This window comes from Gadus macrocephalus, chromosome 7, assembly GCF_031168955.1.
Source record: "Gadus macrocephalus chromosome 7, ASM3116895v1".
NCBI classification, from domain to species: domain Eukaryota; kingdom Metazoa; phylum Chordata; class Actinopteri; order Gadiformes; family Gadidae; genus Gadus; species Gadus macrocephalus.
In genome coordinates this window covers 18,793,147-18,818,457 of record NC_082388.1, presented here as the reverse complement: position 1 = coordinate 18,818,457, position 25,311 = coordinate 18,793,147, and the positions used below count along the sequence as shown (strand labels likewise).

Here is a 25,311-nt window from a genome sequence, read left to right as displayed (position 1 = left end):
ACGCTCTCTACTCTCTCTCTCTCTATGTCTTTCATGCCCTCTTCTCTTCAGATGCCACCTGCTATGGTAACTCTGGAGCAGTAGGGAGATCCCTTGATTTCAAGCGCTGTTGGTTTAATGCTTTCTAGCTTTAGTTTCCTTCCTGTTTCTTCTCCTCTCCATCTGGGGAGTCAGAGCAAAAGTTACCACACCGGCACATCAAACTCCAAGGCTGTGGCCATGGAGAAGTCACGTCACGAATCCCAGAGCGCAAAACCAGCAAACCCTGCGCTTAAGTTAATTACAAACAAACGCCAGCCCCGTGGCATTTCCAATAACAGCACGTAATTTTTCCCCGTATCATTTAAATAATTAACCAACTGGTTATTCCTGATGGCAGAGTTGGCGTTCCGAGGAGAAGGCGCCGCCGCCTCTTCGCAGCGGCAGACACGCGACCTGTCGATATTATTGACGAGAGCACACCTTGAGGTTTTATATTGGTGACAGTGGGAGCAGTCACGTGTGAGCGATGTGAGAGCGCTGCCCAATGGAGCGAGGGGGAAAGTGCATGTTGTGATCCTGGCAGAAATGGATTCGCTCTCCCCTCGTAGAAAACAAGGATGATTTCATGGACCCGCTTGGAGAAACGCGAGACAATGTTTTTTTGTCGATGCAATGCTGGCTATTTTTGATTCATTTTGAGTGACTGCTTCACAGGATAAATTTTAGAAAAGTGTGGTTGACAGTATGAGGTTCTGAGATAAAGTACAAAAGTGATGCTTCTTCTGCCTCGCCCCCTCACCGGTGACTGCAGAGTGGGCACATATTTCCATATAACCTCAGAGTATTGAACCATATTACAGAGTGCCACAGATGTGAACGCTGAGGAAAACATTGGGCAAGTCCAATGAGGTTTTACTTCTGGGAATGGAACAAGGATGACTTACTCTTATCAAATACAGTGGCACTACAATACTTGAATTGAGGTTGATTTGACAGCCAGCAAGGGATCCCGGTTAACTTGGTAAATAAGGCACACATCACAGGCGCTTGATAAAAAGTGCTCACCCTGTGGTTCCATTTGAAGATTTTTAATTCAACTTCACAGTTGGAAATCTTTCACATTTTTCTGGGGGGGTGTTTTTTATGGGTTTGGTTAAGTTTTTCATGAAACACCCTCGGAGAATAAGAGAAGGGTGATGAAAGCCTGTGATAGATTGGCTGCGCCGCGTTGAGCACTAACTGGGGCATGGAGGTCTGATAGAATTCATTACTGTTAAATCAGCTCGAGATGATTAGCTTTTTGTCACTTGTCTTGTTTATCCACTTCACCAGTGGATCCAACACAGAACTAAGTACTAGACTCAGAATATCTGCCCCCGCCCCCCTCCATCAGAGCCTGGGGGGGGGGGAAGCAATTCACACTCTGTTAGAGGGCGATGACACCAGAAGTTGCAATTCAGAAGGTGCTGCCAATCCAATAACATTTGGAGGATATGTGAAATTACTTTTTTTTATACCTTAATAGATAATACCTTACCTTTTTTGTTTTTCAGAACACTCCAGTGGGCTTGTAATGAAACCTGCCCGCCTTGCTCATTTAACGTGTTTCTCTATCAGTGTTACGGGGAAGAACTAGAATGTGTTGTGTATCGCATTCGTTTTAGTCTGAAATAAAGGCAATATCATTTACAATTTTAATGCGGTTTCCCGTCGAGATAGGCTGACGCAGAAAATCCTCCTCTAACATTTTGTTCCTTATTTCTCTTCTCTTTTTTGCTGCCTCTTTAAATAATCTGGGGAATTATTCGGGCTGAGTATGCATCTATGTTCTTGGTACCGGTCGTGCCTCGGGTTTATACTGGGTACACACCTGGGAACTGGCCCCTGCTCACCGCCACCTTCTGTTCCTGGCAGTTGCCACTGACTACACTAGTGCTTGTAGGCCTTGCTCAAAATGGTACTGCTACACATTTGTGCAGCTCTTTTAGGGGAACAAAGAAATTTAGTGGACCACTTATCTTTACTTATTTATATGATCTAATGTTGAACATGTTACCAGTTTGACTGCTGTGGGAAGTGAGTGGTTTCCCACGGACTGACGGCAGGGTTTTTAAATTCAGACAAATGTAGCCTCCGCAACGGCCCTTCTAGCTCGAGTCATACTAGCTCAAATAAAACAAATGAAATGCCTTGACGATGGAGCTGTAGGTAGAAGCTAGCGAGAGATTGGCTGAACAAATGGTATTGGTTCACACCAGCCACATCAGCGGTAATAGCGCCTAGCGGGTTAGCATCTGTAGTCACACCCTCTGATTCTTACCCACTACTCGATTCTAACCCCGGAGACAATAAGTTTATCAATCTGAGAGCAAGAGGACATAAAGTTCTGGCCATAAACTCCTTCAAGTAAGAAATAAAAAAGGAATTTCAATCCGCATGTGAGCCGTTTGAGTAAGGTCTCCCCAGATGAGGCTGATTGAACCATTTATCATAATGACACGCCCCGAAGCCGTCTTTACACTCACCGTCCCGGGCCAGTGCGGCATATCGATTTACCCAGACTCAAAATGATAAATTGCAATTATCAGCGAATCAAATTGGTTGTGAAAATGGAGCTCCCTGCTGTTCTGAGCCGGTGATTATCCGCTTCCGTCCGCTTCTAATTAATATCAGCGTCATGTCGCACGTTGCTTAATCCAAAGTAATTGTGTGTCATGCTAACCCACTGTCCTAGAGGGAAATGCTAGCAGCTGTTGTAATAGAGGTTCACTTTGTGCGATAATATGAATGCATTATTTATGCGTTAAACGCAGGCGTTTCTTGCATTATAATATGATTTATGGCTACAAATTGGTCACAGCTGGCGGGGCAGATGCTTGAAAGGGAAAGTGTGACATATTATTGCCTTGTCGCCTTTCCTGGGGGTCCCATCACTCAAGACCACTACCACACGACGCTCCTTCATGGAACTAATCTCACACAACAGACCTCCAAACTCGAGAAATATGAGTTGGATATCGGATCTCTTCACTGTATCTCCCCCCCCCCCCCCCCGCCTCCACCCCCAAAGCAGGGAAATATATAATGGGGTGAGCCCTATCTCCGAAATGTCAGCGTTCCTTAGATGCGGTAGCAAAACAATCGTGCATACATCATTTTCTTTTCGGCACAGGTGGAATTTTCCAGTGAGAAGATGTTAAATTTAGAAGTTCTCTATTGAAGTAGCACAATTTTCCAATGCTACACTAGTTAATATTCTTCCTGCGAATCGCTAGAGTTTCAAAAGTTGACTGCTCTGAGCATGCATGTGTCTTGTACTTGTACAATGTCCTGCGCTGGCGCCTCAGTGAACAGGGTCTATTGTACTCATTTCCTAATGCCCTGGAATCCCGGACCATGCAAGAGATCGTAATGGAACAAAACAAAGTTATTTGACTCGAATTGAATGACCAGCAGAACACAAAGAACACAAACAAAAACCAGTCAAACCAAACATTTGTGAACGACTCACTTATTCGGTCCTCTTTGTCCGTTAAAAACACTGCGAGAGTGTCCATGCGGAGCAACGGGGCCACAACAGCATGACACAGGCGCTCATTGTAACGAAACCGTCCCCCCAACCCCAACACACAATCAACCCTCATATTCAGTGTAAGAGTTTTGAAATGCTTTCTTTTTTTGAATCCTGCACTCCCTCCCTCCACTGGCCCGTGGCAGCAGCCCTCCGCCCGTCGTTGGGTTCTGCATCCGCTCCGAGTGTGACCGTTGGCCTCCGCAGCACTGTCTTCCGAGAATACACTGAATGTCAGCACAAGAATAGCCGGTGGACCAGGCGGATCCTACGCTGAATGAGCAATGGATTGCTGAGGCATCGGACTGTGAGAGGGTACCGAGGGGCAGGGAAAGGGATTAGAAGACAAGGGGTCTGATTGGGTTTTAAAGTCGGCATTCGTTGTTGCGCTGTCGTACCATGGCTGCCGCTGCCGCGTTCCCCCCTTCCCCAACCCCTCCCTTCGCATACAAACCTCCCGTTATTCTCGTAGGACCGGGGGGGGGGGATTCTGTTTTTTTTTACATTCCGAATTGAATGCATTCGTTGGCGGGTCGTCCCTTGGAGACGTGTGTATGCTTTCCTGTTCGCATCACCGTGAGGTACATGAATGGAAAGTACAGCAGAGTGGAGGAGGCACTCCCAGTGGATGTGCGTCTTCTGTTTGGATTTCATCCCATCGGTCCTCATTTGAACCGGATCGGACGGGAGATCTAGCTTACTTAAGTAGATGAACAGAGTCATGAGTTGATCTTGTCCTATGCCCAGTTATATTCAACTTGACATGTACAGAAATCTCGCTGTTCATCTCAATGTTAAGTTTGCTGGTTTTTGCAAGTTGAAGTCTAATATAAAAAATGACGTTTCTTTGATGTAACCTAATGGAAATGGCAAGTTGAGTTGGGATATTTTTTGCTTCCACAATGTGATGCTTAGTATTCATGACAGCCGTGTTTGGGTCAATCTCCTATTCTACATAAGGCTCCCTTTTGTCCTTGGCTCTACCTTTACCGTCCACTTGTTAAGAGTGCGTGTGCTCCATCGCATTAAGTTAGCACCACCAGGCCTATTATGCTTCACTGTCTCCTGTTGCTTCCATTTGTCACATTTTCAAGGAACCTGGTTCACAAATATAGCCTTTTGATCCATTGTCTGCTAGCCTGCGCAGTGGTGCAGCACAGTCAATATGAAGGGGGTGCGATAACCACATTACGTAGATAAGGGGGGCGGGCCTGGGTGGGGGGGGTTGAAATCTGTGAATAGCAATAGAGAATGTGCCATGCTGTGGTGAAGCTTTCTACTTGAGTGGTTTGAAGATGGAAAAAAAGCAGAGGATGAGCCTTTCAGAAATCATGCTAACAAGATAAAAGAAAGAAAAGTATCAAAATATTTGTTTGGAGTGAGGTAGCCTCTTCTGCGCTCAGCCGACAACAAAGGGTATTTGACAGACTTCGATTTTCTCGTCCCCATGCCTCTGTGAATGTCCTCGGTGTTACCTGACAAACACCGTTGTCTAGCTCCACCACCGGGGCCGGCATTTCTGCTGCCTCGCTGGTCTCTTCCAGGTGAGTGACTGCACCCCCCCCCCCCCCCCCTCCACACAACACACACACACCACACACACACAAACACACCCAAACACCTATATTTATAGAGACGATGCAGCCATGCTGGCCCACTGGATTGAATATGATTAGGGAAGATTGGGGGGAGTGGTCCGACAGCAATAACATGTTCTGCATCCCAGTTTTTAACTGAAGACGGTTTGATGGAGATTATGTATAACATGGGTGCTAGGGTTCCGTCTAGTCGAAGTGGCATAAAGACCTTCAAATTATTTTTAGAGCGATGTTGATTTAGAAAATGTGAAAGCCATCTCGCCTTGTGCAGCGTGAAAACGTGTTTCATGTCATCGTATTTTGAACGTTCCTGTTCCGTATTGTGACATATTGGATACAGCCTAATGACTTTGGTCCAATGCCATGAACTTATATCCTACCTGAAGATAATATACCAGTACACCACTTAATAATAAGTGCTTGAAAATATAGGTCGCACCAGAACTATATGTTGAATAGTCAATGTTCAATGCCATCCATGGGATATTTTATGCCCTCGTAACTTCAAACTTTCCCTTCATAATCTTTGATATTATGGAAGAATTTAAAGTATGTGCCGTGCTTGCCTCGGAGATGGGCAGGTGTTATGATGCTTTCTGCTCATGAAAGCGTTGAGGGAGATATTCTTGGTTTCTTCAAAAACTCACACCACATCTTACTTGTTGGCAATGGCTAATGGTAATGGCTGACAGCCATGACAGCAGCCAATTTGAGTCTCCAACGGCACTTTACAGCCTAGCCTTTTTACTTTTAAAAAGCCATTCAATGCAAAAGACCCCGAAGTTGTCCCCGATTGAATTACGTGCCCCTGCTCATTTAAATGTTCCAAAATGTGATTCAACCCAAGGTTAACAAGAGTTGGCCTTTTCAAAAACACGATTAGACTTCTTCTTGAAACTGCCCAATCTCTCCGGCAAAGTCTATTAACGTTTAGCCGGTAGCAGGAATAGCAAAATATGACTTTTATGGGTCACTTGGACAGATGCGCTATCTTGCTGTCATATCTTAGTAGGATATACACTGTTATCTTTAATGATTTCACAGATGATATGGTTGTTTGTAGTGTGTGTGTCTGCGTGTGTGTGTAAGCGTGGTTATGATTGTCAAATGACAATGCCATTCCTGGTTACTGACAAAATACCTTAATCTCCCAGCATGCTCTGCTTCTTAGAGATCCGCCCAGCGCTCTGCCAGGATACAACGCTACACGTCTGTGTCAGACAGATGGAGTTATCTATGTTGCCCACTGGCTTCAGACTGCCACTCGGTCTAAAGCAGACACCACTGTGTGCCCTCTGCAAAGCCCTGGGTGACTTTGTGAAATGCCCTGAGCGTTTGGTTATATCTGCCTGACTGGGCCATTGGTCGTTTTTTGGTTTTTGCATGAGAAGTAGCCGCTATTTTTAGCGCTATTGTATCAGCATAGATTAAATGAGAATTAAGATTTAGATTGTTTTATTTTATGTATCCAATTTTATGAACGAATGATAAATTATGGAGGTTACTGTTCTCCTTACCTACCTGCTCACATATTCATAGTCGTTATCTTATTCACAACTGTTTACGACATTCTGTTTGTAGTATTTGTTTTTTTGAACCAACCGTGTCTCTAAGAAATAGATGCTACCCTTTGTGTGTGTGTGTGTGTGTGTGTGTGTGTGTGTGTGTGTGTGTGTGTGTGTGTGTGTGTGTGTGTGTGTGTGTGTGTGTGTGTGCGTGTGTGTGTGTGTGTGTGTGTGTGTGTGTGTGACGTCTCGTTTCTCATTTTTGTGACTTTTTGTAAAACCTCAGATGGATTCCCACTTATTCTCTAATCCTTTGCTCCCCTAAACATCAACCCAGAATTATGACAGGAGTAAGAGCAAAAGGTAAAGGCCACAAAAATCCTAACACGGTGAAGAAAATGTGTTTTAAAAGGGAAGAATTAACGGGAAGGGCGACTCAGGGACCACTCAATCCTGGATCTAAAACACTAAACTATACGGAAAAGGTCAGCTGTCATATGTTTTCCGACGACCTGCGCTCAGCTTTATTTCATTTCCATACACATTGTGGAAGGTAAAGGCTAGTAAATAAAGCAACCCAGCGTGTGCTGGTGGGTGAGGTGGGGGCTTCACTATGAGTGCAGCTGTGTTTTGGATTCTGGGGAAAGGTCACGAACATCCACCTCACTGAAGGGAAAAAGATGTGAGGACTAAAAAAGCAAATGACCAGTTGTTCACATGGTATTGTTCACACATCGTGCCTCGAAACTAACTTTTCAAGGGAACATTATGACTCAATGTTCCTGATATGGCCTCGTTTTGCCCTTATTTAGTTTTGTTGGTTATTTCCTGTGCTTTTTAGTCTTAATGAAAAGCACGTCCTATTTTATTGCCATCTGTTTTTTGTACTGCAAACTTGTACTGCAAAAAATAAATGTGGATTGGAGAAGAAACATCAAGTCTAGATATTCTGTGTTTTTAAGCCTCTTCAAATGAACGGCACACGTCACACGCCAGCCATTATCCCTATGAATATTTCAAGGAATTACTTTATTATTCCTGTGAAATAGGTCACCCTAGTCTCCAATCACAACAGAATACAATGCAAAACACAGGCTGCCAGTGATGACATTTATGCACGTAATCATATGCAAGACATTGGACAAAAGTGTCTTAAGTATGCCCCCACTAAAATTAACATTTTGCATTGTTTCTTTTGTGTTAACATCATGAGAAGCATTTTCCGGGGCTCGGTTCCACTGGCCAAACGTCAGTTAGGAAAAGAGTAGGACAAATTAGGCAGCATCAAGACAATGTTTAGTCAAATGGGCTCAGCACAGGAATTAACATAATTATCAACTAACTGGGGGGGAGGGTATGTGGCTAGGATGCTATGTTTATTTAGTACGAAGCCCCTCCATGCTGTTAGTTTCGTTGGATCTGATGAGTAAATAATTAATATTAAACTAATATGTGTTGTGCCCTGTGGCTTGACTCCGGTTGATTCACTTGCTAGGTACTAGGTCGGGGTTACCTTCATCCAGCATGTCATTGTTGGACGTTGCAGTGCTGGTTTTCCTAATGTCCCTGAAAACACCGAAACGCCATTCAGTCCTTATTATAGTGAGTGAGCTCTGAGGCAGATGGCTCTCTACGACAACATAAAACACAACCACCCCCAATGATGTTATATTGGACGCACCGTCGGGGGGCATAAAATATCCCATCCTACCCTGAACCAACATCAAATTTTGGCAGGATAAGCATGCCGTTTGCCTCCGTCTTTATGTCTTTCGGTGGTGAAAGCAAAGGTCGTAGCGGTCTAAATACATGCACGTTTGTATGCACGGCGTAGCAAAGAACAGCAGGGCTCTGCTGAAAAGCAGCTCTTGGTGCTTAACCAGGCTAGCCTCTTTTAAATAAAGATTAGAGGAATACATATTTTTTTATTTATTTTTTAGAGTAAACAGCTAATGCCTGAAAAGCAGGGCTGACTTGAGTGCCGGTGAAACATTGCTGGGGAAAATCCATTAAATCCAATGGCAGAAGGATCCGTAATGGTATTCCAGGACCGTACTGCTCATTTTTCAAACTTTAAATTGTCAAAGGGGTTGGATAACTTCTCATTTTCTATTTTTGTGTGTGTGTGTGTGTGTGTGTGTGTGTGTGTGTGTGTGTGTGTGTGTGTGTGTGTGTGTGTGTGTGTGTGTGTGTGTGTGTGTGTGTGTGTGTGTGTGTGTGTGTGTGTGTGTGTGTCTGTGTGAATGTACACAACAACAATTTTTAGTCTGTGGGTGTGTATGTTTTTTTATTTGTGGGTGTGCATGCACGGCGTGTGGACAAGAGCATTAGTTTGTTTGTGTGCATGCTTGTGTGTGCATGGTGCACAGCATATGGCTGTATTTGCAGTAGGAGAGCAGGACAGTTCGCTCTGTTTGACCAGATGCTCTCGGAGGCCATCAGCCCCTGTCTGTCATTATTTATTGATGAAACCACAACTTTAAGCGAGCCCCCTGTTTACATCAATGGGGCCGTCCGGATCTTAAGCCTGCCGACAGACAACTTCGGAGCTCAATGGAAAAGGCTTGCTCTCCATTCCACCCATTTCACTCTGACAAGGTCACAGCAGCACACGACAGTCAGAGCTGGGCAAATGCTAAATAAAAGTACTTTGAATTGATTGATTGTTTGTTTAGTTTGTAGTATTTAGAAAAGCAACATGATATAGAGAGCTTGATCGCAATGTGATGGATCGAGGCAGTAAAAGAAACGGTATCGATGGATGGACGGATTAGATAGCTCGATGGATTGGATTCAGACTAGAGAACAGATGGAGATGGGTTGTCGACGGACGCACAGAAGAAAACACAGGCTGCGTGGTGCAGCGTGATGTTGCAGGAGGGCAAAACAAAGCTTCTGCTTTTAGCCTTGTCAGCCGCTCCCTGCGCCGTCACTCTGCTGTCACATCGCATTTGGCGCTTCTATTGCTTTCAGCACATCCCCAGCCACCCCCCCCCCCCCCCAAACCACGTCCCCCCACCACAACTCCCACCTCCACTCCAAAAACCCTGAACCCTGCCCCCCTTTCACCATGTGTCCGCTGTTGCTGCGGACATTCTCCCAGGGCGGCGGGGGGGTCAACGTTACAGAGTAACAGTTTATCTGCCGCGCAGAGTTACGGGCCACGCAATCACCAGGGCTCCGTTGTAGCCTCTGCTGTGACCTCAGACGCCCCCCCCCCCCCCCCCCCCCCCAGGCATCAGATTGTTGCGTAACGCTGGGGAGAGGATGAGACTCGAGGCATACGCAGCCCGGTTTGGAGTTCATAACATGAAGCAGTGATGCTTGTTCTGTTCGTGTATACCCGTGTGTGTGTGTGTGTGTGTGTGTGTGTGTGTGTGTGTGTGTGTGTGTGTGTGTGTGTGTGTGTGTGTGTGTGTGTGTGTGTGTGTGTGTGTGTGTGTGTGTGTGTGTGTGTGTGTGTGTGTGTTTTAACATTCTGATTCTAATAAAGTGTTAGGATAATTGTGATACATTTACCATTGTATGATTGCTGGATGAGGCGTCATCCTTGTTAGATATGTTTTGCAGTTGATCAGCGATGATGGAATCATAGATGGGTGCGCGTCGTGTTGCGACACAGTGCTGCACAGAGCCACCTCTAATGAGCGGTGTGCTGCTCCGTACAAGATTAGTTTCATGAGACTGCGTCGGGGGATTGGATTCACTAGAATGCACACACCTTTTCCCCCTCCTCCTGTCGTATGTTTCCCCCGGATAGGTGACGCGCCCCCACGTCATGTCGTGACATGACGTGATGAGAGGTGACAGGATGTGATCCAGAGTGCGGAAGGTGGAACGACGGGGCCATGTCATTCTTAATCACCCATAATGAGATTTCTGTTTCGGTGCAACTTTCCCCCTGTTTAAACACGCAAACAAAAAGATGGACTCTGCGGTCCTTGCGCCCCACGTGATGCAACGCAGGCAATTGGTTACCATTGAAGGGGAAAGTGATGATGAAAGCATATCTGTGATATGTAAATGATTCCATTTATTTCTTTATTTTCCTGGGGAGGATCAGTATGCTGTTGAACTCAACGAATTGAATAGTCAGACCCTAGACAGCATTAATCGTTCTTCTGAACGGAAATATGAACATAAATGGAGATTTGGTGAAGGAAGTACTCAGTAATACTTTTTGATAGGGAATCTGTGCACTGCTGTATGACTGATGAAACATTTAGCAATGTATGCCTTGTTTTGTTGCCTATGTAAATAATTTTTGATATTAGACACATTTTGTCTAAATGTGTCCAATCAATTTCACCAAAATATCACATTTGAGGGGATTGGTTTTCATTGTTCGACTTTGTGTAATGAATAGAAGAAAAAACTGTTTTTTTACAACAGGCAGCTAGCAATGGATATTTTCTAAAGTGTTCAAAAAGTCTTTAAGTGTTAAGATGTGAAATAAGTACTGCATTTCCAAGCCCTCAATTGCCTCTTGTAGCAAATGACTACTTTTGAAGTGTAAGTAGTTCTTTGTGACAAGATGCAATAGACGTTGGGGCTGCGTGTTTGTGTTCTGAAAGGAGGAGAAATAGTTTGGAAAACCGCTGAATGGATGTTTTGCAATTTGGTTAATGTGTCCGTAAGTACGGCTTTTCCAATTCCGGCTTTTCCGGTCTGCATGCCATGAAATATTTCCCCATTGCGTTTCCGTCGAGGAATCAAAAACCTTGATGAATTCCTGAATGTGATTTCCGTGTTTTCTGCTGTGCTAGGGAGAAACACCATTGGGAAACAGGAGTAATATGAAGGGGTGAGCCGCATCATTGCCAATTATGCCCACAACACAAAAAGCATAGCAGGACACCCATTACTCAGCTCTCACTTCTGCTGTCGCCTTTCATGACTGTGAGACATTGGAACCCAGGCATGTGGGACGTCTCCCAGAGCATTCTGACAAATGGGGGGGGGGGGGCAAACAAGACCATTGTTTTACTCTCTGCTGTGAAAAATGCCCGTGCATATCTCTGTTAGTAGTTCCCTACATTCCCTACTGTTGGGACTGTGCAAGTGATTATGCCAAAATAATAGAACTCGACAAAACAAGAAGGGATTTGGGTGTTTATCCGTATTGATGATTTGGGGGGTTCATACGGGGATATGAAGGTTTTTCCCCTCATGTCTGCATTTTGATAATCTGAGAGGTGACGGATGAGGGCTGGATCGGCGTTGGGACATGAAATCAAGGGATGTGACTCCTGTGAATTAAGATGTTGCGAGTATGCAACGCCATCAGCACTTTCCTCAACACGTCCTTTCCTGCCACCTTCCCCCCCCCCCCCCCCCCCCCCATTGACTGTTATTTTATTAGCAAGGACTGCAAATGGAAATGTGGTCGCTTCTTTCTCCCATTTATTACCGATTTCACACTTGTCAGGCACAGGGACATGCTGGGGAGACAGAGAGCGAGGGAGGGAGGGAGGGAGGGAGGGAGAGGCAGACAGAGAGGTAGACTTGCTGCACTCTGTGGATTTTGAAATGGTAATGATAGTGTGTGTATATAGAGAACAAGCACCTGTGCTGCATGTATATATATATATATATTATATATATATATATATATATATATATATATATATATATATAGAAGCAGGGACATTATAAAAAAGTACATTTATATAAACACATATACATATATATATGTGTGCTTCTACACAAAGGCATATATTCATGTACTGACTCATACAGTATCTCATTCACAGAAAGGGGTTATGATGTTGTTTACTGTCATAATTCCCTCAGAGCAGTCATGATTGTCGGTGGTTGGTAGGCAAGTTATTTTCTTTGACATTCTTTATTGAAAACGAATGGATTCAAATAGCAATTGACAAAAAATGATTGTTATTTTTTACCCTACGTTAGAGGGTATGGAAGGGAATTATAACGTTTGCTTTTATGCGAAACCTGCACGAAAGTTTTCTGTTTTGTTTGTTGTGCCAATGTCACCCGTAACGACCGCACCCGGGGTCCAGGCTCCTAACTACCTCCTTAACGGATGTGAAACCCCCAATCTGTCAGGTTATGGGCTGTCCGTCTAGTTCGACGACACATTAGCAGCAGTCCGGAGGGATTGGACATGCACTGCCCTTGTCTGATGTCGCAGGTCCTTTCTGCCCGAGACTGACAGGTTGGAAAGCGAGTCATCAACTGTCAACCTGGCCTGTCACACGTGTCCGCTCTGGCCATGATCCATTAATCATGTCTGCTTCCTCCACAAGAGCAGAGAGCTTTCTCTCTGCTCGGCCCCAGGCTCTGAAACACCTGTGCCTGGGGGTGGGGCGCCTGTGGTTCTGGTCTAGCGATAGTTTCCCTGGAAGCTCTCCTTGTCACGTTTAATGGCTTTGAAGGTGACAGAGCGCAACGTCACATGTGTCCATCATTTCCTGACACGCTGAACTTTAATGAGACGGGAATGAGCGCACGTCTTCGGGTGGTAGGGGGATACAGGTGTTGAAAGAGAAGAAAGGATGACACAGGGGAGAGATGCATGGTATCGATTTTTACAGAACATGTATGTTTTGTTGGCAAACTTCTGAGGTTGCTGTAATAGGCTTAAGCTCACAAGCAATATTGATTTGATTGTTGAGGTGTTACTTATCTTTTATAATTGTTTGATTTGTTATTAGAATTATCGCAAGAACATGTTTTGCTGCCGTTTTGCCTCCGATTTGATGGATTAAAGGGAGAATGGCGAATGGCAAACAATATACTTGTTTGTTTCTTACTATTGATTCATAGAATAATTAGATCCCAGTGAATGATTTAAAAAGCAATTTACCTTGTTGGCTCACAAAAAATAAAAACATTCTTATCCTCAGATAATGAGAAAATTATGTCTTGGGGGGGGGGGCAACAACAACATTTCTTTAAATGAAAAGTTTTTGTATAAATATCCATATTTTGTGTCGCACTGTGAAGGAACACTGTGTATTGTAAATCATGTATTTACAGTGGCTGTCAGTTGCTTGACCTTCTGAATGACTGATCGTACTCTACCAGCCTCACCGTGTTGAAGCACAAACGTTAACACCAGCGATGACGGAATGTGTGGCAGATGCTCCCATACAACACTGTCCAGTGCGACCTTCTCATAAAAATGCTAGGCTTTTGGGTGATTCAAGCTGGTTCCCAGAGGAAATGAAGGGGAGAGGGCTGCAATGTGTATGAGTTTGTGCATGAAGGAAAGTCAGGGTCAGGCTACACGCTGAGAAGCAACTGCTCAGAGTTGGAACAGAGCCATGGCGAACGCTGTGAGTGGTGAGCAGGGATTCGCCGGTGGGTAAGTGGGAGATGTCACACCCTATGGGGCTCCATCGATGCATGACTTTAAACTTCAGGGCAGCCAGCGTGGTACAATACGCATCCATCTTTTTTTGGACTTCACTTTTTTAAAGCAAAGCCGCATGCAGAAGGGTTTAATGCTCTCTTTTTTTTAATGTTGAATACACTTTTATTCAATTCAGCAGATGTATCATAAAGGTCTTTTGAATATCAATGAATATCCAACAAATGTGTGATTAAAGTACAATATCCTACTACACTACACTCGAATAGAATTTTCAAAACTGACCTGGTAGTCAAGGTTGGAATTACTTGAACTTTTATATTGATAGTTGAAAGACATTTTCAAATTTCGATTATTGATTGATTGTAAAGGTAATTATTCTAATCTGGTTCCAGTCACTGTTTCATATTGACAAACATGTCGAAAGGTAAATCAGTTTTAATATGTTATCATTATTAATCATCAAACTTTAGCTGGTGTAACTTGGATGTAGTGTTGGTATGTATGTGTGTGTGCTTCTGTCTGTCTGTTTTCTGAAAGCCTGCACTTTATGTGTGGTCTGGTGGGATATGGCTGAAAATAGTATGGGACATTAAACCAATTTCACATTGCGTAATAGGACTCAGAAGTCAGGCAGAAATCAGCCCTGTCACATGTTGTTTATGCAACATATTTTATAGCAGAGAAATATGCTAAACTAGGGAGAGAAATATCGCGGCCACATAGCGCACACGCCAATTTACCCCAGCTTTTCTACAACCGAGCATCCTGGGAGAGTTTGTGCAAAATATGAACCTGAAATGCAAACATGCAATCATAAAAAAATAAAATGGAATGCGGCCGTTTCCAATTCTCAGGACTAAGGTATAGGATATTGCACTCTGAAGACCAAAATATAATCATTCATTGACGCAGGCATGGCATTAGAAAAGGAGGGAAAAACTGAATTGAACCATGGGGACAGCCATTTTGTTCCTCACTTTGGAGACGAGAGATGAAAACGTATATGATTAATGCAGTCGTGGGATAATTCCCCCCCCCTACAAAGTGGCAATCCACATTGATAAGCACTGCTTGACATGCAGTGTTCTTTAAATTAACACAGTACCCAAACCCCAATGTGTGTCTGTTGTCATCAATATCAAATGTATAAATGTATTTTATGTATGTTCTTTACGTGCCTATGACGAGCAATGAAAATGAGAAATGACGGAATGAAACTGTGAAAAATAATTTCCCTAAGGGGACAACTAATAAACTAACTAACTAACTAAAATGGAGGACTGAGAAAAAAGAAAAGATGCGCGGATAACAGGAGGAAAGAAAAATCTAACGGATCAAACGAGACGTGCAATAAATGAGGCCAGGGAAGGAAGTGCATTTGATTTAATTCAATGACCCAATTAGTAAATAATTATCTCTTACATAAAACGCAAGACTTGGCGTTTCCAACCACACACACGTCCATACATTTCTGAAAGTATAAGTTCACAATCTTTGAAAGTGCAAATGTTTTGGCAGGAGTCAAATATAACATCACATCTTGCCAAGGCTACAGTGTAAATACTTTGTTTTTATAAGTTGCCTGACAGGCAAAATCCCCAAGTAGGACACAAAGATCTGTTAGGTCAAACCTCACAGGGTGCTTTGACTTTGAGTATTTCGGGCTGTTTGCGCGCATATTGATGTCTTCTCTCCGAACTCTTGACTCATGCGACTGATCTACTTCTGTTCCCCGGCGCTACAGGTCTCTCTTGTTGCAATTTCTATAATGCTATGTTCATTTTTCATGTCGTTGAAGCAGAGGAGTCGTGGCTTTGTTCCAGTTTTTTCACTTCGACAATGAAGTGAAAGGAGCCGTCTGTGGCTGCTGTGAAACAGCTCACTTAATTTGAGGACAGCTTAAACAATAAAGTGGGTATTGCACTGACCCTGTATCGTTCCGCCTTGCTTGTGTTTTAAAAATAACATTTTTCCTTGAGACTACAATGCATTGGATTTCCAGGCTGTTATTGCTTTGGATGTTCTGAGCAAACACCGTTTTTTCTGACGTCAGTTTTGTCCACCTCATTTGAATGAGGATGTTGTGTTGTAGCGGTGTAGCAAGGGCAGGAGGGCGTAGCGGTGAAAGTTGGTCACCCAGACAGCCAGAAGGTACTGTGTCTGACCCCCAGCCTACCCTTGGGGGTCCTTGAGCAAGATGCCCCACCCCTCACACCTGCTCCAAAATGACCTGTTGTCTTATTAACTGTCATTGCTGTTATACCCCCTATCTGCCAACCAACACTTCTTCCTTAAGCCGCCCACCCCCTTCACGTTTTTTTTTTTTCCTCCCTCAAACCTGAGAAGAGGCTAGGGAAACCATCTCACTGTTATCTCCTCTTTCAAAAAAGGCGACAAAAGCCGATAGAAGACAATAGGCACCCGCCACTTATTGGTACAGAGTCCCTGGAGCTTCAGATCTTCCCACAAATGTCATTATGGAAGCTGCAATCATCCCATCCTATATCCCCCTCTGTGTAATTTCCTCCTTTAGGGGCCCCCCTAAATGGCCTGCCCCACAAAACCAAAAAACCCCGCCAACAACAATGATGACAACAACAACGTTTTTAATCCAATGTCCGGTGTGGTTTGCTCGGCGCTCCATTGTGTTGCCTGAGAAGAGATCCGCGTTTGATACGGCACGCCCGCGATGGAGTATCAAGATGAAGGAGAGGTGGGGGACGCGGGGGAACATTGACAATAGTGCGACGGTGTAATGAACCCACCGGTGCCATTGCGCCTCACACAGTTGATGTGTTGGAGATAGTTTCAAGTGAATGCACTATAATACTCAGTGGATGTGATGTATACCTTTGATGTTGCCAGACTATTACAAATGGTTCTACTTTAATCATAGTGTGTGTGTGTGTGTGTGTGTGTGTGTGTGTGTGTGTGTGTGTGTGTGTGTGTGTGTGTGTGTGTGTGTGTGTGTGTGTGTGTGTGTGTGTGTGTGTGTGTGTGTACATGTGCGCACGCCCCCAAGTGAAGACCGCAAACCAGAGAGTGAGGGAGCAAGAGAGAGAGAGAGAGTTACAGATGGCTTCCAGGTGCCTGCACAGGAGGGCCGGTTGATGATGGGGGTGGGGGTGGGGGTGGGGGTGGTGGTGCAGGTGGTGGCGGGGTTCTCTCGCCCTTTGGAGAGGAGGGGTCTCCCTGCAGGGTCGGCTGATTACAGCTTCTAATTAAGACAGGAAAGACCAGAGCACCGGCGTGTGCTGCAGGTCCTGCAAACACACACGCATACGGCTTTGCACACACACACACATGCATACTGCTCTGATCTCACACACACACACACACACACACACACACACACACACACACACACACGCACACACACATACGCACACACACACACACACACACTGTGCAATTACACAAACACGCACACAAACACACATACTGCTGTGCGCACACACACATGCGTGTTCCCGTTTCGGAGAGTTCTAAAGCAGGAGAATTTAGAGGTTCAGTGGTCAGTCCTTTACAGCCAAAGACTAATTAGTAGGCTGCTAATAAAGTCAGTGAGTGGTTTATTTATTCTTAATATAATTGCTTTATTATTTCTTATGATTTGTATTGGCATGTTATAGGTCATTAGACTGCAAGATATACACAATATTTAAATAGTTTGATAATAGTCAGGGTTAACTGTTCCTGCCTTCACTGTGGTTTGAAGTTAGCATTCTTCACATAATAGCCCATGGTGGCTTGCTCACTCTTTTCTCACTCTCTCTCTTTCTCCCTCTTGATAAATGTCTTCAGGATAAGGCACGAATTAATGTCCTGTTAAACCAATCATTTCCACTTATTTGAATTCCTGTTGACTTAGTATATCTTGTCAGCATGAAGTTTCACAGCAAGCAAGTGTGTGAAAGTGAGGACTTTTGGCGAAGGCGAAATCAAATCCAACAACCTGATAGAGTTGTTATGCAAGGAGAGCGGCATTTCATGCTGCAAATTTATAGATTATATATTTGTTAAAACTTCTTTCCCTTTCATGACACTAATGCCAATTCCTGGCGATAAGCACTTCTTGTCTATCTCTAACAGTGTGCAGAATCAATTGCTATCACGCAGCTACTTTTAAGTGAGTCCAATAAAAAGACCAATAAATCATCAACACGAAAAAGTAATGTCATCAGCATCCTAATCATGAATAATCATTGAATAATCATCGATAGTCGTCCCTTCACGACACATTGTCCACCCACCCTCCGGTTTTGTCAACTGAAGTTTATGCTTGTTGGAATAAGTAACGATCCATAGAAAAGTCTTTGTGAAGGGAGATGGGATCAGACACTGGACAACAGGAAGAGTGTTACGACTGCTGTTTGTGGCAGACTGATGGGACACACTCATCACTTCTAGGATCCTTGTGGGCTAACCCCTTGTGGTTTGAACACTGAATGGATGGCCCAGAGAGCCACAATTGGACGAGGTACAAATCTGTTGAAACAAGGTTAGGGTATGCAAATAGTTCTGTGAAGTCGGCTGTTGGTAATGTTCCAAGATAGTTAGATAAAAGTGATACAAATGGCAATGCTCATTTCTATTTATTTCACTACAGAGCCAATCTTTGCAGTAATGTGCGTAATACTCTAAAAGCCTGCAGCTGAGAGTCAAAGTGAGAAGCAAAGTGGTTTTGTGACTTTTGCCATTAGGGTTTCTCACCCTGGCAGATAGCTTAGGCTTGGCGTATCTTCCAAAATGTATTTAAGAGATATATGTTCGGCCATGTTCGCATTATTTCATTTTTTTATTATTTTTTTGCAAAAATAGTGCAAGATAGCGAAACATGAAGAAATTGTTAATGTCACCTGCTTGCTTGTGGTGCACATTCTCATTTTACTCCTAATTTTCTTTAGGGAGGACCTATCCCTGTTAATACATTTAAAACTCCCCCAGCCAAGGAACAAACCTCTCGTCTATAATGGAAAAAAGGGCCTTCCGCAGGAGAATATTAATTTACGCAGAAAAGAGGCAAGCAAGTGCAACATGCACCGAATTGCATATACCGGCAGCAATATGAACTAGGGGCTTACACTTTCATTTATATTTCTGAACAGTTGAGCGGGCTCGGGCTAAAGTGGCTTTTAACGCCTTTTGAAGAAATATAATGTCAGTCTGGGGGAGGACCTATTAGGAGGCGGGCCTTAAACCGGCGGTAGACCTCAGTACAATGTACTGATTGTGGTGAAACATCATCTATGAGCGTTTCATCCTCAGGATTCCTCTAAGGACCCCCTACAGCCACCCTCATGGCTCACTACCTCACATACATACACACACACACATATGTACACACGCACACACACACACACACACACACACGTATGTACACACACACACACACACACACACACACACACACACACACACACACACACACACACACACACACACACACACACACACACACACGTGTACACAGACACACACAAACAAACGTACATACACATGCACGCGCAGCATTTTTTTCTTGTTGACCCAGGGTGGGTAGTGAATTGCTGGCGCTATGGTGATTCAAAAAACAGTTTCATGCCACCAACAGAGAAAGAGAAAAAAATAATAATCATCTATAATTAGAGTGACACGCATGCAAAGGTTCACCTGGGCATGTGAAGTAGTGTGTGTAGAAGTGTGTGGTCACACTTAACAACATTCACTCTCTTTCCATCCCACTCTCTCTTTGGTCGGATGATAGCGGTGGGAGCCGTTCTGTTGGCCTTTTTCACAATTATAGATAAAAGAGGAACCCGTTCAGATGATACCCAGCCTCGACTGGGCCAGGAATGTTTACTTCTTCAAAGCCAGGAGGAAAGAACTTCAATAGGGGCCAGGAGAAGAAGAAAAAAAACCTGCAAGGTCGGCCAATTCACGATAGTTTAACTTGATCAAAACAAGAAGGCGTTTGGTTTTACATGACCTGAGGACATTATCAGAACAATATCTAAAATGTCGAGCCCAGAGGGCAGATGGGAAGCAAAAAGCCAGTGGGCATTTAGGCCATAAGGTTTAATAGCTCGTACTGGCCACAACGGTATGGAACTAGTGAGTATGAATCAGCAGCTACTTCTGCCAGTTCGTTTTTCAGTAGCCTATAAAAATGAGGTCATTAAGACTTGTGTGTGTCTGTGTGAGTTTGTGTGTGTGAAGTGGCTGTGTCTATACATTTGAGCACATTTGGAATTCCAATCGAAAAATGTAGTGATTTGTGAGTTACATTAAAGCATTTCAAATCTGTAATCTGTCTGTGCGTCTTTCAGTCTGTCCGTCCTTCTGTCTGTCTGAATGTCAGAAAATAGAACACAAGCCTGGAATGCCAACACACACAGGGTATAAAAGGCTCAGGGAATGGAATCTTCCGTACCAATTAACTAGCCCAAGCTTAAGCCCACATCTTCTTCTCGCCAAAGTAGGTCAAGGAATGGAATGGCGGTCTGAGAAAAATACGGTTTGACGTTAGGCTACGCCAAAAGGGTTTTATCAGACGTATTGGCCTAATTCTCGGACCACTGAAAAATATAAGGTTTTACTAATGCCTCTGAGAGACAGTGTGAAACTAAGGATGCCAGAATCAATGAAAGCTGCCAGTTCAGTATGTTCTACTATGGCGCTATGGTAACCGCCATTCGTACAGTGCTTGTTCACCAGAATGCATCATGGGATTTTTAATTGGGAATACGCCGCCATATTGAGGGGACTCGAGATTTTTTGGGTTGTAAAATACTAAATCTAAATTTCAACTTTGTTTTGCAACTGCCTCGCGTGAGAAACGCTGCGGGCAGTTTCAAACCCAACTATGTTTTGCCATAATGACAAATCATTTCATGTTTAATGAACGACCGAAAAAACATTACTACTAACATAATAACTAATATCCCAATGCTCCTGTGGTCCCAAAAGGGTGGCAGGTGTACAACCCTGTTCCAGTTGGTTCTTTAATGGAGCTAACTGTGCTCCACTAATTATTTCTAAGGTTGTTTACACAGCTATGGTTCCCTGAGCAGGTTCCAGACTACTTACTTAACACACTTATGGTTCATGATCATCAGAGCATCAAATCCAATCATAAACTACTACAATCCAGCCGATTGGCTGAGAGGTGCCAGGTAAAAGCTGTGTCCCTTGGCCCGCCCCTTGTGCATTAAGTAGCAGGTCATCGCTTGGCTGGGAATCCTATTAATTACTGTCTCTGATCCACGGTGCAATAAGTACAAAAGGATACAATTTGGTAAAATAAGTAATATTTACAATAAATAAATTCTAAATAGTGCAAAATAATTCTGCAATTGCAACTGATTTCTATTTCATACGCCCAATACCATATTCAATTGACCCTGAGAACCACATCTGAGGTGTTTTTGCTTTTTTAAACATGGGGGAGAATGTCAATACTTCATGCAGTAGTCTATTTATTTTGATATCCATTCTATCTTAGATTTTTTTTATGGATGTCGGCTCCATAATAATAATTTCTACTCTGCCATTTCGCCTCTTCAACATGGAAATCATGTTGATGAGTTATGTAAACTAAAATGTCAACATATTACACCGGCGTCCTTTATTAGTGATAATTCTGCAAAATCCTCTGCCTCATCTCTTTTCATTGGTTCGTCTATCCGGAATAATTAGGTCTTCAGGGATAAGCCGAATAATGTATATGCTCAAAGCTAATTTATAAACCAGTCAATCATTATTGCCTTCAGAACTATACTATGAGAATGCTATTCCTTTGATAATTCCAGAGAGCCTTTTAGTGCACCATGATGGGACTCGGACTGTGTTTATTTATAGTTCATGTGGGGAATGTGTCAACACAGTTCTAAACTTTGATAGTAGCTGGTGTTAGTGGCTGACATTTTTCTGTGATGTCAGACGAATATAATTATTGTAGCGGTTAAATGCGGTTAAAGTGACTCGTAATTTCAAATATGAGGTAGCGCCCTTTCCATATTCAAAAGACAGAAAAGTAAGAAAAGAAATCCACTGTATCTTTTATTTTAGATGCTTAGATTTTTCCTCATAGCCCTTCATCTACAAAAGGCACTGCATAAAAGGCCAATCTGGCAACGTCAGTAAACAAAGGTTTTCTCAGTGGCCTGTTTATGAAGTAAAGTCAATGTTTTTTCACATTGCCTTAGCTTAATTTCATGAATCCTGCCTGATCCAGGCAAACCCAAAAACCTTGAAATATTGAAACCGGGCCACCTTATCTTATTTTTCTATATTGTGTATATTACACACCAACAGCAAGCCAACACAAACTCGTTTGCAGAGTTTGTGAACCGCACCCAGATTTAGATTTGAGCATGGGCTCTCACTTTCCGTAAACATGCCCTTTGAAGGGAGAATCTGTCTGCTTCTCTAATCACAAGTGAAATCAAGAGTCCATCAGCAATCAGAAAGCAGAACTGGCGTAGGTTGCGGCTTCCGATTGCTTCTCCGTGCCACAGCAAACGGGAGAAAAGGCTTCTGCTGAAATTTGCATGCCAGAGTGCAGATGAATTGCAGGGTTTCCTAATTTTTATTTAGGGTATTACTCTGGCTCCCCAATCAGTGTGTTGCAGCTGTTATGACACAGGTGGTGTCTATGTTGTGAGCTAATACCCACCACCTGGTTCAACGTTCCTCTAAAGAGATCTCCCTGAACGTGTTTGGTGTGGACTGATTCATTGGGAAAGTATTTAAAGTATTGATATGGTATACGTTGATAATAATGTGTCTCTGGAAGGTTTCAATTCCAAAAGCATCCCTGGTGCACACCTACATAAGATATACTTTAAATCCCTGAAACTATATTTTTGGTATTTCTTATTTTTATTCTTTTACTCACAAATCAAAGAAATGGTATGCAACATAAAACAAACTAAATTATTAAAATGATTGACACCCATGAACAAAAACTAAATCTTATGAGAATAGTTGTACATTTTGGAATGTACTCAATTCAATCCAACTAATATAGGATGACCATAACAATTATATTGATAAGAAAAAGGCATAATTTTCTTCTTAATCATAGTCATGTTTACCATCGCTGTCACATATACATGTAAGCCTGTATCTTTATTCCAAACCTTATCCAACCCAACCCCCACTACCTATCACACACACGCACACGCACACGCACACGCACACGCACACACCCCAAGGGCGCGAGACATCCCTCACTAAATGCTGTAACATTAGCTATCCTCAAATGACCTGGCCAAATATGTTATGAAGAATGAATTATCCTTGGTACGTTTTGTATTCGGGTACTACACCATTTCATCAAATCGTTGAATGTTCAAACAATTTCAAACAACCTTTTTGCTTTGTGATAATTCGAAGAAGGCCGAAACTAATACTATGCAAGCAGTGTGTCATCTGAGGCTTTCAGGCTCCATGAAGCTCTGCCATAACCTAGTCGTTCTCGGACCAATGGGTGGATCTGAAAGCTTGACGTCATTTATACGTGATCAGTTGATGAAATCACAATTTTGAGGCAGTGGTCAAGCAAATAAGCAAATATTTGTTCGGAACTCAAAGCAAATATCCAAAGCTGTAAATTATGTGTTCGGGGCCAGCCTTAATCCTAACTGAGAAGCCGACGGCAAACATCATCTTTCTTTCATTATTTCGTGGATCATGAATCTTTCTTTTCTTCCCATCTTTCTTTCTTCTTTCTTTTCATCAAACTCCACACGGCTTTGCACCAGATGTTGCATCTCAATTACCACATGAATTCACCTAGCTGTGAACTGCAGCTAGTGTCAATAATATATATACTCTCGATCAGAATATCCTTTGGCCCTAAAGACGGAGTAGACAGTGCAGAAAAGAGTGCTCCATCTCACAGACGCCGTGCTAATGAACATCTCCTACACATCACTTTCACGGCTGGCTGGTAATTACCTTTATCTCCCCCCTCTCCCCCACCTGCCACCTCCCCCACCCTGAAAATAATTACATTCCTGTAAATTAGTACTTGAGCTTCCTCGGTAACGCTCGGACTCCCTGCCATCCCTCCCCTATGGTGGGACTCAAACGGCGCCCATTTCCTCCGCCGACCACTGAAGGTCAGCCTGCCTGCGGTGTGCCAGTGAGGTGTGTTTGCCATCATTACCATGGCAGGTAGGTAGCCATGGCGATGGTGTGCAAACAGGTGTGATCACAATCCCGTGGTTCCTCCAATCTGCTCCCTCGTACCGTGTGCCAAGGGGACGGGACGCAACACGTCTAAGTGGCCCACTGGGGGGTGTGAATGTCCTGTGTCTGTCTCCTGTCCTTTTAGTTCCTGAAAGTTTATAAAACGCTAGTTTAAAGGCCCTGTCAGGCGGTATTTTTCGAACATCTTTGGTGAGGCCTCTGTGTAAAACTGGGTGTCTGGGCTTTGACCAGGGTAGAGCTTCGCTGCAGCAGCGCAAAGCAACCGATGTCAACAAACATGGCGGATAGGCGCCTGGTTGACCATAGCTCAATGCAGGATGAGATGTGGTGAAAATAATACAGTAAATGCTACTAATTAGATCGGGTGTTGAGAGGAAGCAGAATACTTCACAACTGCTTTCATTAACATTTACTGACATGCTAGAGGATCAGACTAAGCCATTTAATGTACTCAACAGTTTAATGTATTTATGTTGTATGTTTAAGAATATCAAGTTATTTTTCTCTCTTTCTCCCACAATGCGTGTATGCCAAGTTGTGTCAAGTAGATTGCTGCTTGAACGACAGTGAGAGGACCAAACGTTCTTGGGTTTTTAATCAGAGATATCTTATTATTTTCGAGGGCTTAAATGTATGATGGGATCAGATGAATATATTATTAACCGTTGTTCAACGCTCAAAAACCTTCAGGGCTTTATCCTCGGATGCCCGGGCCTAATGATGTACATGGAGCATTGTAATCAGACGAAATACTTTGTCCAAGTAGTCCAATCAGTTTAATGCCAATGCAAGCATGTGTCAAAATGAAGTGATAACTAGCCGTATACCAGAAAGAACGAATGTATAGTAATTTATTTTGGTTAGATCATGGTACTGTAACGAAATGTACAGTATGTACTATAATGACCTAATTTGGACCCAAGAGAGCACTGTTATCATTTAATCGGAACTTAAGTTGGACCTGTTTTTCCTACAATCCGATATCAATTTCTTTTTGTATTATCTTACGAAGAATTGCTCGTCTGCGGTGTGTGCTTACTTTCATAATTTCCTTCCTAAACGCATCACTTCTATTGTAGCAGCAGCAGCAGCATCATCATTTCCTACCCAGACACCCCA

At 43.4% G+C, this 25,311-nt stretch overlaps 1 protein-coding gene across 1 annotated transcript in view; it reads left to right on the top strand.

Moving 5' to 3' along the window:
• The window catches only part of opcml (opioid binding protein/cell adhesion molecule-like), a 158,605-nt gene that overhangs the window by 769 nt on the left and 132,525 nt on the right, over positions 1-25,311 (top strand). The gene's annotated exons all lie outside the window — the stretch shown is intronic.